The following is a 22,027-nucleotide window of genomic DNA, read 5'->3' on the forward strand; positions in this document are numbered from 1 at the left end:
TATGCCCCAAAGATGCTGCCAATCAGATTACGCAGTTTACTAGGAAAAGGTAGACTCCCTATTTTCGGGTCGCCAAAAAAAGGATCTCTCAGCTGCACCTCCTAGAAGATAGTAACAATCCAGTCTGCCTGGTACAAACTCTACAGACGATGTAAATCATAACAAATGTCAATATAAAATAACTTTCCTACTATAATCACAATAAGCTACTTCTTTAGCTAATCAAGGTTATCGCATTCCTGTGAAAGAAAGGAAAAATGTGAAAATAAAAATAAATAACAAATAGCTTAAATCAGTATTGACGACTTCAGGCCTCAAAGACCTAGTCAAACTTTAAAGTTAGCATGTGTTAACATCAATATACATCAAACAAAGGCTCATGCTTCAACTATATAAATTGTGAAATATGTATACATGTATGGCAATAAATTTGCACACAGATTAATACATGGTTAATAAAGATTATGGAGCATAAAAAGTTGCCTTCCTCTATTGCCAGACTAGCCTATAAGGCAATCAGGCAGTGCCCGGAGCGGTCTGACAGATCAGTGTGTGGGCCATTTTTTTTAGCAGTTTTATGGCCTGTTTTATGGAAAAGTGGGCCTGTTTTTACTGGATTTTTTTTCGTAATATTACCACAAACCTTGCTCGCAGCAGACACAGATGCATGCAGTCTCCTCGCAAAATAACATTGTATTTGTACAAGTTCAAAGCTGGCCTGATTTGTAAAAGTGGACAATTATTTTTAATTATCTGGTTCACTAATGGAAGCCAATTTTGGTGCCAGTCTTTTTTTCGTCCCAGTCTGCTCACTACTTCTACCTACATCGTCACAGCAGAGAAAGTAGACAAAACTTTAGGTAATATTTACAAGCCCCTTGCGCCCTTGGCAGAGGCCACCAGCCAAACCCCTTGGCAGAGGCCACCAGCCAAACTCGTACCCCCACCAGACCGCATGTGCGGCCAGAACACCGCCAGCCCTATTATGACCTCTGCAGTGAACAGGGCCTTAACATTGAAGACAGCACGTAATCGATCCAGCGGCAATGTGCTGCCACACTTTCCACTGCCAAGTGCATGGGCAATGCAGGGACTCCCTGGGGGCCCCCGACACCCCCCTGCCGCCAGCCTTTCCATGGCGGTCCAACCACCATGAAAAGGCTGGCAGATTGCAGAGTCGTAATCCCCAAGGCGGTGCTTGATGCAGCGCCACCCTGGTGGATTACAACCACCGAGACCACAAGGCTGTGGACTGGCAGCAACCTTGTGGTGTCTGCGGTCGGAACATGGTGGCTCTGCCACGGTTGTAATGTTGTGGTCAGACCGCCACAACCACTGCGGTCCGACCACCACCGCAAGTCTGGCGATCTTAAGACTGCCAGTCTCGTAATGAAGGCCTTAATGTATACAAGTGGGGCGTTTCCCATTAGGAGCCCTGAAAAAAATGGTGCAGTGACATTTACAAGATTACACTGTGCCATTTTTTCTGTCATTTTCAATGCCTGCTCAGGGCAGGTGTTAAAATGGCACACCCATTGAAATCAATGGGCCTCCTTGTGCTTTGCTGCACTAGTGTCAAAAGTTTTGATGCTAATGCACCAAAGCGCCACCACAGAGTAAAATATTTTGACACTATTGTCCTAACGGCCGCTATGGTGTGCTGTATTGTAAACCATGGTGTCATTAGGTGGCAGTAGGGGCATGCAAGAAAGGTGGCACATCGGGACCGATGCACCGCTTTCTTGTAAATATGCCCCTTTGTTTTTTACACATCGCGAGAAATACTTGGAGGAACCATTATACTGTATGATCGTGTACGCTACCAATAATTTAGCTTTTTAAAGTAAATGCACATTTTAGTGGAAATAGTCACCAACTGTTAGTTAACATGAGACTACAGTCTAGCTCCCATAAAGGTCTCATAAGTCAAGGCAGCCTGTGACCAATTCCTGCGAGGGGCATTTCTAATAGTGTAGTAAAATGAATTTGCATTTTAATGTATATGCTTCAGAGCTTCCACGTTTATATTTGCTTAATGACGGGAAATAGAAGAAACTCTAAAGTAGTTAATATGACAGTCATTTCATAGAAGTTTCAATAAAAAAGCACTCCATGTTGCAAGGAATGTTTCATATAGTTAACTGACAGCTTAACTAACAGTAAAAATATAATAATCTCCATTTCATGAATAATTAAAATATACCTTTTTGGTTTACTGAATAAAGTAAATCTTCTCAAGAACTAAAGATTCCAGTTGATTACTGTGTGAAATGACAATCTTCAGCGTTTTCAGATAAATCGTTTCAAATTCATAACTCAGGTTCCCCCTACTGGAGCTTTTGTCGTTTTTGTTGTCATTAATTGTATTCAAGTTTACTGTATTTTACCAATTCAGTATCAGATTTTTATTGTTTGGTGTTCTGACTTTATTACTGTTTGGGTGCTACATAATTACTTTATGCATTGCCCAAAGTTAAACCTGTCTGCTCTGTGTCATAGCTAGCAGGGTTTGTATTCAGGTAAATTTAGTAACTTTGTTGTTAACCCAGACAAGTTAGTGTTATCATTCCTTGATGTGGGGGATCCCCCACCTCAAATAATAACCCCATTTTTTACAATTAGTTTGATTAGTGTTTGGACCGCTTGTCCTAACAGATCACAAGTCATGGAGAACATCATCCTCAGCGAAGCAGCAAGGGCACCATGGTGGAACGGTGGTCCCACTACCGATGAAGGGGTAGTAAAAGACAGTCATGATTGTGAAGCTCTAGGATTCTCAGCACTTAATGTCCCTCCGGTACTTTATCTGCTGCATTAGTCGCTGTACCCCTGATCAATTTTAGTTAAGCATGTTAACAAGGGTCCTCCTGTCAAACCATCGAGTAGAAGTCTCATGGTGTGTGGTCTCATCCTGACCGATCAACTGAAACATGGGCTATGTAGGGGCTCTAAAGAAAAAGAATCAAGAAACTTTAACCATTCCACAACCAAGCAGCCATACTATTGCTTTACATCATGTCATTCCTTTTAACTGAACTTTGAAACATCTGCATCGGTTTTGAGTGGCAGAAAAAATAAAGTTGTAACCTCTGTTTACTGCCCACAGATACTCCACAGAGTCTCGGAAGGAAGAGAAGAAAAGAGCATGTGCAGTTAGTTCCCAGATGCACCCTAGTCTCTAACTTAGATCAGACGAATCCCAACTTGTTGTGCAAGCTAGCTTTAAGTGTAAAAACACAAATACACGTCAATCTAAAATGCTGTAGCCCTGGTTTTGACATACGTCGAATTCTCCTTAATGCAGATAACAAGCCATCAGTCATGTAAAGAAGGAACCACGGCACATCAATTCAAAAAGCATTCAGCAAACCTCCTTTTACCATGGGACAACCAACTACACAAACGGCCAGTGCTTAATTTTTGCAAGTAGTGTCAGATAGTCGCACCTGCACTCCTTTTTCGAGGCCAGGTAGCACAACTTGTAGTACTTGATGGAAACGGATGCTGGGCTTTATCAGTATCATAAGGCAAATATAAAAGCTGATGTCTTTGCTTTTAATAAGTTTAATTGTGTGTTTTTTTTCAAATAATCCCCTACTACTCCTGGTAGTTTTAAGAGCAGGTCACTTCAATATTAACCACGTCCTGACATCAACAAAAGTATGATTGATTTTTTACATCCCAAAACTAATCATGCTCCAATTTATGAAAGAACAGAAGATGAGTGTTAGAAATGGGTTTTTTGGTTGGCAGTCAGGTTACCCTCTGTCCAAGCAAGAACCCTCACTCTAGTCAGGGTAAGTCACACACAATCCAAAATTAGCCTGTGCCCACCCTCTGGTAGCTTGACACGAGCAGTCAGGCTTAACTTAGAAGGCAATTTGTAAAGCATTTGTGCAATAAATCATACAATACCATAATATAGCACCACAAAAATACACCACTCAGTGTTTAGAAAAATATATAATATTTATCTGGGTATTTGCAGGTCAAAACGATTAAAGATGCAATATGAATTTGTAAAGATATCACTGAAACGTGATATAAAGTGTCTTAAGTCTTTAAAAAGCAAACAAAGTCTCTTTCAAGCACAAAGTACCTGGTTTCTGGTGGAAAATCTCTGCAAAGGGCCGCAGAAGAAGAGATACGTGGAAATATGGTGTGTGCGTCGATTTCTCCCCAGCACACACGGACTTGCGTCGTTATTTTTCACGCGGGGAAGTCATGCATCGTTTTCCGGCGCGCGGACAGTCTCTTTCTGTGGATCGCGGGTCTGTGCGTGGATTCTCCTGCTTGTTTTCCGGCTGCGCGTTGTGCCGCGGGGCTGTGCATTGAAATTTCACTCTCACGGCAGGCGTTGCGTCGATTTCTCCTTGGAAGTCGGGCGGCGTTGTCCTTGCGAGGCCGTGCGTCAAAGTTTCGATCGTCCCAAAGGCGTTGCGTCGATCAGCGTCGGTGTGCAGCGTTTTTCTCGCCACGGAACAAGCTGTGCGTCGAAAATATCGGCGCACGAAGCGTCCAAGTGAAAAAGAGAAGTCTTTTTGGTCCTGAGACTTCAGGGAACAGGAGGCAAGCTCTATCCAAGCCCTTGGAGAGCACTTTTACAGCCAGACAAGAGTTCAGCAAGGCAGCAGGCCAACAGCAAGGCAGCAGTCCTTCGTAGAAAAGCAGACAGGTGAGTCCTTTAAGCAGCCAGGCAGTTCAGCAAGGCAGCAGGCCAACAGCAAGGCAGCAGTCCTTTGTAGAAAAGCAGACAGGTGAGTCCTTTAAGCAGCAAGGCAGTTCTTCTTGGCAGGTTGTAGTTTCTGGTTCAGGTTTCTTCTCCAGCAAGTGTCTGCTGAGGTAGGGCGGAGGCCCTATTTTATACTAAGTAGTGCCTTTGAAGTGGGGTTGACTTCAAAGAGTGTCTAAGAAATGCACCAAGCCCCCTTTCAGTTCAATCCTGTCTGCCAGAGTCCCAGTAGGGGGTGTGGCAGTCCTTTGTGTGAGGGCAGGGCAGGCCCTCCACCCTCCCAGCCCAGGAAGACCCATTCAAAATGCAGATGTATGCAAGTGAGGCTGAGTACCCTGTGTTTGGGGTGTGTCTGAGTGAATGCACAAGGAGCTGTCAACTAAACCTAGCCAGACGTGGATTGAAGGGCACAGAAAGATTTAAGTGCAAAGAAATGCTCACTTTCTAAAAGTGGCATTTCTAGAATAGTAATGTTAAATCCGACTTCACCAGTCAGCAAGATTTTATATTACCATTCTGGCCATACTAAATATGACCTTCCTGCTCCTTTCAGATCAGCAGCTGCCACTTCAACAGTGTATGAGGGCAGCCCCAATGTTAGCCTATGAAGGGAGCAGGCCTCACAGTAGTGTAAAAACGAATTTAGGTGTTTTACACTACCAGAACATATAACTACACAGGTACATGTCCTGCCTTTTACCCAAACAGCACCCTGCTCTAGGGGTTACCTAGGGCACACATTAGGGGTGACTTATATGTAGAAAAAGGGGAGTTCTAGGCTTGGAAAGTACTTTTAAATGCCAAGTCAAAGTGGCAGTGAAACTGCCCACACAGGCCTTGCAATGGCAGGCCTGAGACAAGGTTAAGGGGCTACTGAAGTGGGTGGCACAACCAGTGCTGCAGGCCAACTAGTAGCATTTAATCTACAGGCCCTGGGCACATATAGTGCACTCTACTAGGGACTTATAAGTAAATTAAATAGCCAATCATGGATAAACCAATAAATAGTACAATTTACACAGAGAGCATATGCACTTTAGCACTGGTTAGCAGTGGTAAAAGTGCCCAGAGGTCAAAAGCCAACAACAACAGGTCAGAAAAAATAGGAGGAAGGTGGCAAAAAGTTTGGGGATGACCCTGTCAAAAAGCCAGGTACAACAATGAGCCTCTTCAAAGAACACACTCCCACAATGGAGTAACAGCCCACTTGCTATTAGAAATGTGCTACTGCTCCATTCAGGAGTTGAATGTACCTTTTCGTTTGACTATGTATGTATCATACCCCGCTTGCTTTTGGCTAGGTTCACACTATAGCACATACATACATTTATATTTTCAATCACATAACAATTTTGATTGACCATGTGGACCTGATTACATTGTGTCCAAAATCTGACACCCAGCATTTCATGACCCTGACCCTATATCACATACTATCCTCATTGCAAGGTAAAACAGCAGAACTGACTAAAGGGCTTTTTTCATGATGTTAATGAACACCCATACATGGACAAATATGTCCCATTTAAAAATCTGAAACAACAGGCACACTATTTGCATTCACATATATGGTGGGGGGAAACAATGACAGGGTCCTGATAACTGCAGGCATGAATTTCCAAAATCTTCCATAACAAGCAATTGATTAATTTCAACCCTTTGTGGCTGAAAATGTTCATGTCTCATGCAACATTAACTGATTAGACAGTTGCCCGTGTGATGAAGCTTGACTTATGTTTCTCACATCGCTAACATCCACCATGTTTATAGTAAAGGGTGCGCGATCCACTACCTGACATATTTAAAATGGGACAAGAACACTGACTGGGAAGACATTTTATTGCAAGACTGGAGGCTCATATTATGCTTCTATAATCTTGCTGATTTTACTATAGCAGCAGTCAAGAAAGCAAAAATAACACAACTCCCAGAAGGCCAAAACCAAGCAGCCAATGGAATTAAACAGAACAACATGACAACCAATAACATAGCAGTATCTATAATATACCATCTCTTGACTGCGAACAGCTCCTCTTTTCTTGTGCAAGAAGTCATTATTATTGAAAAATTAAAGGAAAAATGGCGAAAACAATAAAGCATGCAACAGAGAAAGTCAGCAGTTCGTGCAGAAGTCTAACAGATATAATCCTACATGAGGCAGGTGAACATCAGTGGTGAGAGATCCAAAGAATGTAGCACAGGAAAAAATAGGCTGTTCCATTGGATTAGTGATTCGATGATTAGGAGGAGGAAGGTAAAGCTGGAGCAGCTAGAGAAAAGGGAGGGAAAACACATGATGATTAGAATAGCAAGAGGTGGGACAATACTCGCCTCCATGTCTTTAATAAAATTAATTCATAAATTACTAGGAAAATCTACATTTTATTGCAAGACTGGAGGCAAATATTATGCTTGTTTAAAGCATCTCAATTACCATAGAAGAAGCCGAGTGTACTGGTTTACAGTGAAAGATGTGAAACACATTATCGTTAGACCAGTCGGTGATCTCTGAATGTCCTCTAGGCAGGAATCAGCCCAAAAGGCTTTAGAAGTCATATCATCTCAAGAGGAATGGGCTCCAAAGATGGAAGTGTTGATACCCACAAGGGACATAATGCACCTGACCCAAAGACCTAAAGTGGGAGAAGAAACCGGATTGTAGGGTTTTCTGAAAGAAATTAGGAGTTGGGAGTGAGAGGACGTTCTGAGATCAGCTGTTTTGAGTTTGTAAACTTTAAGGCACTGTCCAGCTCAAAGTTTGGATTGGCATGTAAAATATGGATAAAAAGTGGAATTTAGGTTAGCATTTGTCCTTTTATGAAATGAAAAGAAAACAACTGTAGGAGTAAATTGACGTGAGGTAATGTTAAGGGCTTTAACATCAGAAAGACGTTTTATAGATATTAGACATAGCAACATTGTGGGTTGAGCAGATAACATTTTTAATGGTAGGCCAGCATTGTCAGGCCATAAAAGAAAGAGCTTTAAGACAGTATTCTGAAGAACCAGAACCTTATGGGCCTGGCGGCGCAGGGTACGCCTGAAATCTCCTTGGATTCACCTGCCTCAACTAACAGAGACACGGGACACTCTGTCAGGCGTAAAAGATCAGATTTTATTAGCTGCAGCTAGTACAGTTGTCCAAGAAGTACACAAGGTATGTTCTCAGGAGACTGCCACTTTACTTTGTGGCGCACAATCTTATATACCGTATAAAAACCATTTATTAACTACATACACTCCCAGAACACATAGAAAGGAGCCAGTAAGAATAATATAAAGATAGAACAGAGCCAATAGAAATGTCGGAAAACAAGACAGCACCAATAGAAGGAATTGGAAAACAAAGTATCAAGTGACTTAAGGTTGCCTCCCCTCCAGCTGTGTTTGTCACCCCTCCCTTGAACTAATTCATTAACCGATCCACAACGAAGTTGCATGTGGTGTGATAAGTTTGTGTGCGTTTGGAGGACAGTTGTGAAATGAGAGAATACTAGCAAAGGACAGCGAAGGCCAGACGATAAGATAAGATCGGCGGAGAATAGTGTGAGCCTACAGATAGTTGAAACAAGGATTAGAAAACCAGACAGGGATTAGTGTACTCGGTCAGACCTTAATACCAGCCTTGTAAAGATAGAGGCAGAAGGCTGTTTTGAACACCATGTTGCAGAATAAGCAGAAAAGGCAGAATGGACTTCGTTCGCTGTGCTGCCTGAGTGAAGGCAACATAAAATGGCGGCGGGCCACAAAATGGCGGGTCGATACGATCGTATTAAAAATCGAATTTCCTCAGACCCTCCTTTTGCCAGAACTCAGGCAAGATACACAAACTCATGTTAATCTGAGTCGATGTCTATGGCCATGAGGTCATCAAGCTGTTGCTGTACCATCATTTTGATATTCTCTGCTCTTTGTGACTTGGGTTTGGGAATACATGCAGTAGCACATAGGTTACAGATGGCAGGACAGCAGTGCATACAAAGACAACAAGAGAATATAAAAGCTAAAATTACTCCAAAGAATGTCAATACCTTCCAACCCCATTTGGACAGTAATCCCCAAAACCGCTCTGAAAAGGACCAATCTCCTTCGTCCTGATGAATCGACTCGGAGATTATGTGTAACTTAGAGATAGCTTGGTATACTGTCGGAGCGTCATTAGGTATGAAAATACAGCAACTTGATCCGATCAATTTGCATACTCCACCACGGTCCGCAAGAACAAAGTCTAAGGCAACACGGTTCTGCAAGGTCATAAGACGATCAGCCTGTAGTTCAGCTGTAATGTTACTTAAAGCTCCTACAGTGATGTCTATGGTGGTTTCTACGACACAAACCAATTGCCTTATATTTCTGCTGTTGGCCATTGGACCCCAGAAGGGAAGAAATCCTTTGAGGAAATCTCCTCCCTCTTGTCCTGCTGTGTCTTTCGAATCCACAATCCCTCTGCCATATCTATTTTTATGATGGTTCGCAGGAGCGGTGTATGTAGGGGGAAGAAGAAAGGCTATATAACAAGTACCAGAGAAATCAGCTGGCAACCATGTATAAGCCCTATCGTGGCAAACGAAGTATGTACCTTGAGATGGTACTAACGGCAGTGAATTCAGGGCTGAATAAACATATGTATGGGAACATAAACTTTCTCTTTGTCCGGTGTTTGGAGTTCTACCATTTATTTGCAGACAGAAATTTCCTTGTTGGGGTATGACCCGTATCGGAGGAGATTTTCCTTGCTTAACCTTATCATTGAGGCTGGAAATGTAATTAGTTATGTTCCAATTGGTATATGCTTTTCTTTCATCTATGGAAGCTTCACTTTTTTCCATGATTTTAGCCATAGCTACCATTCCCTTTATCAATAAACTATGACTGAAATCTGAACCAACACTATGTGAACTGACAGGTTGTTTAATTTTACTTTGATATGCATTATTGAAAATGACAAAATAAGCCCAAGCGGAACCTTCATAGGAGAATGGAAGAACTAAATATGGCATTCCTTTTTCTACCGTATGTGGTATGAGTCCACACACCCAACAGTCAGTTGTATTGATCACTAACTGATGTTGATGTAACAACTGGACGAAGGAATTGTTAAAGTATTCAGTTCTTCTGATGAGTTCATGCTGGGGAAGAGTGTGAAATAGGTGCGGAGAGATAGTAGAAGAAGATGTAGAGGTAGGAGAAGAGACAACTTTTTGCTGCAGAGTAATAATGATCCAGTTTACAGATGCCAAAAGAATACACGACAATATAATGACGCATAGAGCAATACTACAACGACTATATATTTCTTTACAATTATTCTTTACATTTTTACTTTCTCTTTTATCTAATGTAGCCTCCATCTTTCTAAGTGGATGCTCACGGCAATCTTCCTCAATCACTGTAGTCACGATTATCTACCGTCCTATGACACTGTGAGGTCCTGCAGGCCTATTGCCACTTACTCAGGTCGTAACTAAGACTCCTACTGTGACCCTGCAACCGGGATAGAGTACTACATAGGAGAGAAATTTACAAGTTCTTTGGTCTTGGTCTCAAATTATAGCGTTCCTGTCCAGAGGCAGTCTGGTTTTGAAACAATGTTCCTGGATTTGTCGTGTTCAAGCGACGATGCGATGGTATTGCTTCTTGAAGGATGTCGTCGTCCTCTTTCTCAGAAAGTGTTCCAATTAGACGCGCATCACTGAATGGTACAAATTGCGGAACTTTCTCACTTTCAGAGTCACTGATGCCTCTACGGACCCACTGATCGAAAGGCAAGGGCAAAGGCACTTTCTTGCAGTGCACGGCATGCACCCAGTTTTTCTTTCCTTCGACTTTAACTGCTGTTCTTGTGGTCAAAAGAACCAGGCGTGGCTCTCTCCATCTGGGCTCCAAATTTCTCTGTCGTTGGAAATTTTTCGTGCAGACCCAGTCACCTGGTCGGATGGAATGACCTGGGTCTGTGGAAGCCTCTGGTAGAGCACTCTGAACCTGTTGATGAAGAACACGCAATTTAGTTGTAAGGTCATGCAAGTAGTCAATCAACATCGGGTATGGCAAGTCTGAGTATTTCTTAGGGCGAGGAACTCCCCATACATTAGCTGGGCGACCAAATATCACTTCGTAAGGGCTAAGCCCCAAACGAGAGTGTACTGCTGTTCTGGTGGACAGAAGAGCCAATGGTAAAGCATCAGGCCAATTAAGTCCTGTGCTAGCTTGCACCTTAGCAATTTTAAGCTTCAAGGTTCCATTGTAGCATTCTACTAAACCAGCCGACTGTGGGTGATTCGCCGCGTGGAACTTCTGTTTTATGCCAAGACCTGCACAAACTTTTTGCATGACTTGACCCACAAATTCGCTCCCATTGTCACTCCAGACAATGCGCGGCAAACCAAACCTAGGGAAGAATTCTTTCAAAAGTATTTTGGCAGTTGATAAAGCAGTATTGTCCTTCAGAGGGTAGGCTTCTACCCATCTAGAAAAAGCACATACTACCACCAGAACATATTTGAGGTTGTTGCATCGTTCCATGTGAATATAATCGATCTGCAACACCTCAAATGGATATGTTGGAGGAGCAAAATGACCTGCTGGAGTTGGGGTTCCCTTTCCCGGATTGTACATCAAGCAAACAATACAATGTTTTACTACATTATTTGCACACTTTGGGATCCCCTCATTTTGCCACACTGGAGCCAGAAGTTTACATATTCCTTTTGCACTTAGGTGAGCTGGACCATGTGCCATAGTAACTACAAGTAGTACATAAGCATCTGGTAACAGCCAACGTTGATGTTCTGATAATTCAACCCAACATCCCATCTCATCTAACATTCCTGTACTTTCCTTCCACTTTCTCAACTCATTCTCCGTAGCCTCTCCTTGAATTGATTTCACACTCTCTACTGTATCTTCACACATTCCCTTTTCTCTTACGCAGTTTGCGGGACCTGCAACATACATTCGACTTGTGTTGTCTCTGGCTGTCTTTTTCGCTACCTCATCTGCAAATGCATTTCCTCGACCAACATCGTCCACAATCTTTTTGTGTGCACTACACTTCACGATCGCTATCTGAGTAGGCATTGTAAGTGACTCAAGAAGTTCAGTCACTAATTGACCATGTTGTATCTTAGTACCATGGGAAGTAAAGAATCCTCTTTCCTTCCATAAGCGCCCAAAGTTAAACGCTACACCAAAAGCGTATTGGCTATCAGTGTACACGTTTACTCTTTTTCCTTTGGATAACACACACGCTCTAGTTAAGGCTATCAATTCAGCTGCCTGAGCTGAATTATGTCTAATGCGTGCTGTCTCCACAATCGTATGCAAAGTAGTAATAGCGTAGGCTGAAACTGTATCTCCATTCGGGAGCTTGAAACAAGAACCATCTACCCATAGTGTTCCATCTGGATTCACTAATGGCGTGTCTTTTAGGTCAATTCTACCCTTAGTCTCTTCTTCAGTACGGAGAAAACAATCATGCTGTTCAGAGACATCTCTCTCTTCTGGAAGAGGCAACAAAGTAGCTGGATTCAGGGTATTACATCATTTGATGTGTATGTGACTAGCCAAAAGCGTCAGCTCATATCCCGACAACCGAGCACTCGTAAGATGCTGCGTTTTTGTCCTATTTAGTAAAGTATCCACTGCATGTGGCACCATAACAATGAGAGTATTATCTAGCACTACTCCAGCAGACTGTCGAATAGAAATTGCTGCTGCCGCTGTCGCCTTAAGACAACTAGGCAATGCTTTAGCTACTGGATCTAACGTAGCTGAGAAATATGCGCATGGTCGCTGTTGATCTCCAAAACGCTGCGTTAAGACTGACAATGCACAACCCTCTCTTTCGTGGACATAGAGCGTAAAGGGCTTACTGTAATCAGGAGTACCCAATACAGGAGCAGAACACAAAGCAATACGCAAATCAGTAAAACTCTTCTGACACTCGTCAGTCCACGGAAGAGGCTGAGGCGTATCTTTTAAAGTTAGCGCCAACAGCGGTTTAGCCAATAAAGAGAAACTCGGAATCCACTGTCTACAATAAGAAGTAATGCCCAAAAAGGCACGTACCTCTCTTTGTGTGGATGGCACTGACATTTGTGCAATTGCCTGAATTCGTTCGGGGGTCAATCGTCGTCCCTCCTTTGACAAGAGATGACCCAAATAAGTCACCTCGCGACAGACATATTGTAATTTAGAAGGAGAAACCTTGTGATTTAGATCAAACAAATGACGCAACAGTGCAACGGTCACGTTTTTGCAAATCTCCTCTGAATCAGCGGCAACTAATAAGTCATCCATGTACTGAATGAGAGCGGCACCGGACGGTAAGGAAAAGGCATCAAGATGACATTTTAGAGCTTGACTGTAAACAGAGGGACTTTCACAATAACCTTGAGGTGCGCGTTTAAACCGGAAGCTTCGGCCTCCGAGGGAAAAACCAAAAATATCTCTACTCTCTTCGGCGATGGGAATACTAAAGAAAGCATTCTTTAGATCAATAACTGAAAACCAAGTCGCTGTAGAAGGTATCATCGTCAACAGAGCAGTGATATCTGGGACTACAGGAAACTGCGGTACGACAATCTTGTTTACCTCCCGAAGATCAATTACAAAACGATAAACAGGAGGCTGAGAAGGATCAGTGCGTTTAAGAACCGGAAGAACAGGACTGTTACATGTATTTCCTCTCGTTTCCTCAACCACACCCTTCTGAATCAAATCATGGACAATTTCCAGAAGTGCTTTCTCACCTTCAGTAGAGATTCTGTATTGCGGAATACGTGGCATTTCAGCATTGGGCTTAAGAGTAACAACATAAGGTGGGATCTCAAGACAACCAACGTCATTCGGACCCGTAGCCCAAAGCGTTTCGGGAAGAGAAAGCAATTCAGGTGGGAATTGATCTTTTGATAAGTACATTGGACTAGTCATTTTCTGTCCTAGAGTGAGGTATACACCAGAAGGTGAACAATATATCGTAGCATGCATTCTTTTTAATAGATCTAAACCCAACAGATTTTCACCACAACCATTCGTCAGAAGAAGCGGAGCTTCTAAATCATAAGGGCCTATTGAAACAGGCAAAGGGCAAGAAACTGGATTGCGAACAGGGGCGCCAGAAAATCCTACAGATACATTCGTTAAGCCAGACAAAGGTGCGCCAGGGAGTTTAGAATGAAGGATAGAGCTTCTCATGGCACCAGTATCTAAAAGAAATGGCTCTGAAACACCCATTGTAGTGACATTAACATAAGGTCCATTCTGATCCACTGGAATTGACGTAACCCCCTTACTTTGTCCATGGCTGTCCTATTCAAAATGAAGACTTTCATTCCCTCCTTCAATATACTGATCCTCACTGTAATACTGTGTAGACCTAACATTTTGCTGGTCAAAGTAATTTCCGGAATTTGGAGGAACAAAAGAACGCTGCTCTTGGGTTAACACACCTCGACCTCTACCTCTATTTGCTGACTGAAGACCACCACGACCTCGTGAAGCAGATGTTGCTCCATTACGCTGCAACAATGCCGGACAATTGTTCTTAAAATGACCTTCCTCCCTACAATAAGCACATTGATTGGGACCTAGCAAAGGTCTTGGAATGAATGGTTCAGGCTTTTGATACAACCTCTGAAACTGCGGAGGCTGTTGAAACTGAGGTTGAACATAACGAGGAGGATAAGCCTGTTGCAAGAGAACTTTAGTTTTTAATTCTTTCGTCTTTTTCTCTTGTTTTTCCCTTTCTTCTTTGTCTCTATTTTCATAATATTGTGCAGTAGCCAATATCTGGGCGGAAGAAGAAACTGCCCATGAACTCTCGGAGTCTTTTAGCTTGTGTGATAGTTCAGGAAGCAAGTTATATACGAACTTATCCACAAATAATCGCTGTCCCCCTTCTGTAGCCATATCTTGACCACTGTGATCAATGAATGTCTCCTCGAATCGGGTAAAGAAATCGGAAACACTTTCATCTTTCTTTTGTTTACATGCTGCTAGCTTATCCCAATTAACTCTCAAAGCAGGCATCATTGTTTTCATTAATGTAATAATCCTACCAGGGAGTTCTGAGATCAAAGCGTCGGGCTTTGCACCACCTACTTGACCTCTATCTGCGGCAATAATAGCGTTCCAATCGCCGCCTAATTCTTGAGCGTGATCCTCTCTACGAATTTTAGCCCATATTGTCTGTGGAACTACATTTCCCATCAACATGTCAATATCTGCTAGATTCATAGTACATGCATCAACTGTTTGTGACAACTCTTTATAGTAACCAGCAGGATTTTTGCGTGGATCTGGTAGTGACTGTTTAAGTGCTAAAACTTCAGACCTTTTCCAGGGGACATGTATCCATATGCGCTGAAAATGCGCAGGAATAGCTGGATTAGCACCTGCTGCTGCAACTTCTTCCTTCCATATTGGAGAAACCTCTCTCATGGGATAGTTTTTCAGTGCTGTCCTAACTGAAGGATCAGAATCAGGAAAAGTCTGTGAGAACAATAGGGATCTGAAAGAAATAAGTGTTCTGACAGCGTTTTCAACCTTAGGACCCACAATAAGTCCTTTGTCAAAGTCAGCCTGAACATCTAACAGATCCTGTGGGACCGAACCCAAATTCATATCCTCCCATTCTTTAGCGAGAGTATCGCACATAACTTTAAAAACATATCTCTGCGTAGGTGCATTCCATTGCAGAAAGGTGGACATAATATCAGACGTACTATATTGGGGACCCTTCTTGATCCATCTACAAGCAAGTGAGTCCAATTTTTCTCGCTCTTCGGAGTCTGGGAATTGACTACGAGACTGTCTTCGAGAAAAAGCTGGAGACACGTTTAAAGCTTCAAAGAAAGGTGATAAGAGACCAGAGACAGTATCTGCAAATTGCTTACGCATAGATGGAGAATTTGACATAAGGATAGGGGACAAGGTATTAGGTGAATTAACTAAAGGAGCATTAGGAATTGCCAAAGGAGCAGAAGGCAAAGGAGTTAAAGGCAAAGCTGGCATAGGCAATACTTGAGGAGGCAAATGTGGAAAAGCTGGAGCAGGCGGAAGCACAACTGGCGGCTGAACAGGCTGTAACATCTGGGGTGCATTAGCACCTTGTACATAGGGCGGAGGCAATTTCAATAAGTGGGACATTAAGGAATCTTCCTCAAAATCTTTTCTCTTATCAAGGGAAGAGATAGGCAACGTCGGATAGCATTTATCTATTGCCATTCGATGCTGTCTGTCTGAAATTTCCATTGCATTATCTATTTCATCATTTTTGAATTGCTGAGCAGCCTGTATAATCGTCATTCCCTGTGTTTTCCTATCTCGTTTCGCTTGTTTAATTTCTCTCTGTTTGGCTTCCTTACGCCAAAGGCGAAAAGAGTCAAACATTGCCGGCCGGGCTTTTCTTTTAAATAACGTTGCTTCTAAATTATCTAGCACATCAGTTTCGAAACTACCATTTTCTGGCCATTTTAAAACACCATCTTTCTTTGTATATCGGGTCCATGTCTTATTAAAGGCAATAGGACCAACACCATGTTTAGAATAGAGCTCATATGTGGGAGTTCCAACCGAAGGAATCGGACAGGAGTCCTCAAGCTGGGAGTCCCTATTACAACCAAAGCAACAAAGTTTTCCAAACTTAGTCAGACCAGACATCTCACGATTTTTACTGGCTGTTCACAAACATCAAGGGGGTAAAACTTTCAGTTTACACAGCACAAATGCACTTACCCCTCGGCTTTGGCCACTGCAATGGCCAAATCTAAGGACCTAAGGACAAAACAAAGACCAAAATTTGTGGGCGCGACCCACCAAATACTTAACTAAGGATGTCTTCTTACACCAACAGAGGCCCGTCTATCGTCTCGCTTTACCATACATCATCAAAGAAAGGGCCAAGGCAGGGCGGCAGTCAGGGCAGCAGTCATCAGTAGCCGTCAGGAAGGAGTAACCGCGCTGAAAAAGACCTTCGGACCACTTCGACATACAGGGGTCGCTTGACGTGGCTCGCGATTCCTCCAGAATTTTCTTGCGGGGTTCCTCACGACCTTCAGGCAGAACCGGTACCGCTGAAGCCGCCCCACGTTGGGCGCCAGTTGAAGAACCAGAACCTTATGGGCCTGGCGGCGCAGGGTACGCCTGAAATCTCCTTGGATTCACCTGCCTCAACTAACAGAGACACGGGACACTCTGTCAGGCGTAAAAGATCAGATTTTATTAGCTGCAGCTAGTACAGTTGTCCAAGAAGTACACAAGGTATGTTCTCAGGAGACTGCCACTTTACTTTGTGGCGCACAATCTTATATACCGTATAAAAACCATTTATTAACTACATACACTCCCAGAACACATAGAAAGGAGCCAGTAAGAATAATATAAAGATAGAACAGAGCCAATAGAAATGTCGGAAAACAAGACAGCACCAATAGAAGGAATTGGAAAACAAAGTATCAAGTGACTTAAGGTTGCCTCCCCTCCAGCTGTGTTTGTCACCCCTCCCTTGAACTAATTCATTAACCGATCCACAACGAAGTTGCATGTGGTGTGATAAGTTTGTGTGCGTTTGGAGGACAGTTGTGAAATGAGAGAATACTAGCAAAGGACAGCGAAGGCCAGACGATAAGATAAGATCGGCGGAGAATAGTGTGAGCCTACAGATAGTTGAAACAAGGATTAGAAAACCAGACAGGGATTAGTGTACTCGGTCAGACCTTAATACCAGCCTTGTAAAGATAGAGGCAGAAGGCTGTTTTGAACACCATGTTGCAGAATAAGCAGAAAAGGCAGAATGGACTTCGTTCGCTGTGCTGCCTGAGTGAAGGCAACATAAAATGGCGGCGCGCCACAAAATGGCGGGTCGATACGATCGTATTAAAAATCGAATTTCCTCAATTCACACATTAATGTTCATGATATAGGTCTATTTGAGACCTACTGGGAAACACAAAATATGTCAAAAACACATTTGTACATTGGTGTTTGTGAATACCAAATAATGAATTGCAGAAATTCACTATTTGTTAATGATTACCTTTCTTCAAGTGGCCCTAAATACACGTGACATACTTTTCAATACGTTCACCCTACCCTATGGGCTTTTAGGACCCACCTTTATGGTGACTTGAGTATTAAAAAGGAAGATTTAGGCCTAGAAAAATGTTTGTTCTGGCAGGCCGAAATGGCAGTTTAAGCCTGCAGTGGCAGGCCTCGAGACATGATTCACAGAGGTACTTTAGTGAGTGGTACATTGAGCGCTGCAGCCCACTAGCAGCATTTCATTTACAGGCCCTGGGTATGCATGTGGTACCATATACTAGGGACTTATAAGTAAATTCAATGTGCCAGTTAGGGGTATGCCAATTTTAATATGGATAGAGAGGAGACCACTTTACCATTGGTTAGCAGGAGGAAAATTTGCAGATTCTATGGCTAGCAAATACAGGTTCAGCAGAAAAAGTTAAAAATAGGGAGGAATATGACACACAAGATAGTAATTCCCAACAGTGGAATTTAACCAGGAAGCTTTCGCTGAGCTTTTGTAATTGTAATTGTAAGTTATATTTCTACAGCACTTACTATTCCTCACAAGGTATTGAAGCGCTTTTCAATGAGTAGCACACTACTCCAGAACCCAAGATTAGAGGGCCTCATTTACTAGGAAATGACACAACATGGTGCTGCAAGCCAGCTTGCTCTGCCGCGTCATTTACAAAGTGCAAGGATGCATTGTATTTACATAAATACAACACATACCTGTACTTTCTTCTGTGCTGGTGCACAAACTGATGCCTAGCACTAATGCAGGCACCCTTGCACCGTGGTGCAAGGGTGCCTGTGTTGCAGGGATGATTACTTATGTGCAGGAAAGGACACCTTCTTGCACATAAACAATCATTAATTACATTTTCTTCATTCTATGTGTGCTGTAGAATGCAGCACATGTAGAAAGAGGACACAATGGGGAGAAATAATGGTATTTCTCCCCATAGCACCACTTTAATGCCGCCCCTTAGGTGGTTTAGGAATCTGATGCATTCCCAGCCTTGTAAATCTGGGAAAAGATCAGATTCCATAAGGTTCCATGGAAGTTGCATCGAACACCTACAGCAACACCCATGGAATGCCCCTTTCACTCAGAGTTATGCTTGAAAGAGGGCCATATTTATAAGGTCATGAAAACCCACGGAAGGTGGTTTTGCGTGGCCTTGTAAATCTGAGCCGGCACACTAAGCCATTGGAGGGTAAAAAAATTATGCCCCAGTAGCACAGTGTGCCGCTATGGCCTTGTAAATGAGGCCAAGAGTTTTTTAGTTAGTACATTAGTGAAAAGGTCTTATTTTTTCTTCTAGGGAATTAGTGATGTTTTCGGTAGATTAGTAGAGGAAATTTTAAATTGTAATTGGAACTAGTGTATATGTGCACCTGTTGTTTGGATGAATAGAGTAAAGGAGGGAAAAGTAGGAGTCATTTTGGAGTCCATAGTGGTATGAGAGGATTGCGATGAGTCAGAGGCTGGAGATAGGGGCATAGTTTGAAGGAGGTTTAGGATGACCAGAGATATGGACAGAGTTGTGAAGTTTCTTTTCACCCAATATTTCAATAGTTTAGCACTTACACATATATTTCTTAAATCATATTGACACAATGTGACAGACAGAAACTAAACCCATAAGCATAAACTCATCAACTTACATGTCATCCACATATCAACCTACTTATAGATGATATGGGTAAAATTATAAATATATATGCCTGTACATACATAACAATTCTTTCTGTCCTCTAGGGAGTATAATCAGATATAAGTATATAGGTACATACCCACCATTATAATATATAGGCAAAATGTATACATAGTTATATACCTTAACACAATTATGGTATGCATGCAATTTCTATGTACAACTGAAGATAGTCGTACATTATAAACACACATATGTACATGCATGCATTATTGTTCATAGGCTGAGGCATTTACATTTTAGTTTTGTGTAAGATTTAACTTTTTTATTATTTTTGTATCCATAGGTAATATATACACCTGTACAGAGAGATGCTAATTTTTTTATTAAGCTTCAAATCAGTGACACTCAAAATATGGCCCGGGGACCACTTGTGACTCTTCCGAACTTCAAATGCAGCCCCCAGTTGAAAGACGGCACAGGACTGCTGTTTACCTGAGAGAGCACTAACATGCATGAAGATGTTAAATAAACTGGCAAATGTTCATTGACATAATAACTGAAGTAAAAGAAAAGAAACAAAGGTAACTTGCACCACTTACCTTTAGGAACACATTCATTTTTAAGACATCTTGCAAAACAAGTGCAAAAATATGATAAAGTCTCTTCAAAAGTTAAAAAAGTGTATTTCGTTAACATGCAGAAGCATTTCACCTTAGTACATCAGGTTATATCAATGTATTGAGAAGTATTTTTTTAAAGTGAGATGATGAAGAAAAAGGAGGCAAAGTGAAAAAACAATTGCCTACGATCACACAATTTGGTCAAGTGAGGAAGCAGGGTGTGCTCGAGGAGTGGAAGCATCTGGTCGAGTGATAAAGAGAGAGCCTTCTTGGACAAATATACTGGGCCAACCCAATAAAATGACCTATTGTCCAGAATAAGACTTTTGAACTTGATCTGCTCTTTAATGGGCAACCAATGCAGCTCCTTGAGGTGATGACGGATATGAGCCCCACTAGGAACATTTATGAGTAGCTGGGTGACTGCATTTTGTACCAGCTGGAGCATCCGTAACTTGCATGCTGGAAGACCCACATAAAAAGAATTAGCATAATCTAGCCGGGACATGATGAGAGCATGAATGACCGCCTTCTGGGCCAGAACAGGAAGTAAGTTTAAAATTTTCTTTCAGGGTTTACGAAGTCCGAAGCAGGCACCCACCACAGCTGACACCTGAATCCCAAAGGAAACAAGATAGTCACATTTAGTGACCAGAGTATGCACAAACGTTACTCTTCTAGAGACAAGGGGCTTAATTTAGAAAGCAGTATTGAACGAAACCCTCAAAATAACTCCCTTAGTCAGTGACAACACCATGTATATGCTTCAATTCTACTATGTCCACCTTACCTCCACCTTACCCCCTTGTTTGCCCACTGGCCGCAAAGCACCAGTTCTACCCAGCTGGCATCAATGTGGGACTCAGGTAACCATAAACCATACTCTGTGGCTGAAAATGTATGTGAGTACCATGCATTAGAATATATGGTTACTTACTTACAGGTATGGTCACTGATTTCATATTTATATATGCAGGGAGTAGCACAACTTGGATTTATTGACACTCATTAATATGTTTACTACATAAAAGTGTATTGTATATTTGATGCAACCCATATTGATGGACAAATGGATATGAGCACACCGACATTTTTATCTGTAGAGCATGAGCAAATATATATATTTTTTTAAAATTATTTTTGTGTCCTCCATGAGATATAATAACATATAAATATATAGATACATACAGATCATTATAAAATATAGGCAAAATGTATACGTTGTTGGACACCGTAACACAAATATGATATGTATGAAACTTTTATGTACTATCGAAGGCAATCGTACACTATGAACACCCATACGTACATATGGGTAGTGTTATTTACAAGCTGAGGCATTCACATTTTAGTTATGTATAGGATATATGTTTTTTTAATCCATCAGAGAAATGCTTTTTTTTAAAACTTTGAAATATTTATCAATGGAAGCAGCACATCTTTGATATACGGACACTCATTAATACATATGTTTACAATATAAAGTACATTGTTATACATTTGAGGCAACCCATATTGACGAACAAATGGATGTGAGTACACTGACTTTAGAGATATAGAGTATAGTTGGTTTTTGCTCCAATTAAATAAGGTCTTACATGCATTGTTTGGTGTCATCTGCATACTACTGTTTTACAGTTTATGTTTTTTTAATATGGCAGTCAGGTAGGGAAGAGCCAGCTCTTGTGTAATCTTCTGAAGATTAAATGGTTGTCCAGGGATTTTATGGTTATGGGTAACGAATTCCATAATTTGGCTGCTTGGACAGAGAAAGATGTTTCCCCATGGTATTTTTCTAGTATGCTGGAATTTTGAGGCGAGGCACTAGTGTGGAGCAGAGGTTCCTTTATTGTATGCATTTGGTGATTTTCTTCTGGGCTAATAGTGGCCATTTGTAATGTATTGCTTTGTGAGTGATACAAAGCAGCTTGAAGGTGGATAATCTGGCAACAGGTAACCAATGTAGGACCCTCAAGGCAGGGGAA

This window comes from Pleurodeles waltl, chromosome 11 (assembly GCF_031143425.1).
Source record: "Pleurodeles waltl isolate 20211129_DDA chromosome 11, aPleWal1.hap1.20221129, whole genome shotgun sequence".
Lineage (NCBI taxonomy): Eukaryota > Metazoa > Chordata > Amphibia > Caudata > Salamandridae > Pleurodeles > Pleurodeles waltl.